Below are 986 nucleotides of genomic sequence, written 5' to 3' on the forward strand. Positions count from 1 at the left end.
TGATGATTGGTAATGGCAGCTATAGCAACATAATCACTATGGAAGTTGGGAAGAAATTGGATATAAAGTTGAATAACACCTTGAACCAACGGTGGTATGGTTGGAGGCTTGGAGCAGAAATGTTAGGTTACTCCATTAGCAATTATGGTCTTCACTTTGATTTTCTTTTTTTTTTTTTTTGAAATAGGTAAGGTATAATTTATTAGAAACAAAGAACAGTATACGAAAGATGAAAGGCCGAAATCAAAACTGGCCTAACAAAGAAAACGGGAAAACCCACAAAACACCCAAATCTAAAAAAACCAAAACCAAACCAGCAAAACCAGACCACAAGGCAAAGAACTACAAGACAACAAAAACACCCCACCCGAGCTAAAAAGAAAGACCACCTCGATACTTAACCTCTTCCTCTTCAGCCTCTTCCACGAGTCCTGCGTGACCCCCTAACAGAGGGTTTGACCACTACATCACCATAGAGATCTGCCTTTGCCTTAGACCTTCTGCTACCAGTAAGACAACCCAGACTGTGAATGGAGCTGTTAGAGAAATCACTATCATTCTTTACCTCACTCCCTGAGTTTTAAATACTGAGGTCTCCTTAGAACTCATCCACTCACATACTTGGGATTCTTGACCTTCAACAAAAGACACCATGAAAACTTCCAAAAGCCAACAAGCGATCCACATGCTCCACCACATCGTTGATCTGGGAAAGGGGGACTTGCTGGTGCTGGGCATCTTCATTGGCCAAAACTGGGTCTTCAACTGGTACCTCCGAAGGACCTAGAACGGTCTGTTGTTGTTGTTGGTCAAAAGCAAGATCCACCGAGGTGGGATGAGCCACTGCACCCAGGACGTCAACACTTAAGTTTGAAATTCCAAATCAACATTCTTAAATTTGAAATTTTTTAGCATTCTACTTTCAGCTCTTGTTTCAAAGTTCATCAAATGCCAACTTAATGATGAGCAACACTTATATTCCTTGG

The sequence above is a fragment of the Nelumbo lutea genome, chromosome 8 (genome assembly GCF_056320005.1).
Source record: "Nelumbo lutea isolate HS-2025 chromosome 8, American lotus-T2T, whole genome shotgun sequence".
In the NCBI taxonomy this organism is placed as follows: Eukaryota; Viridiplantae; Streptophyta; class Magnoliopsida; order Proteales; family Nelumbonaceae; genus Nelumbo; species Nelumbo lutea.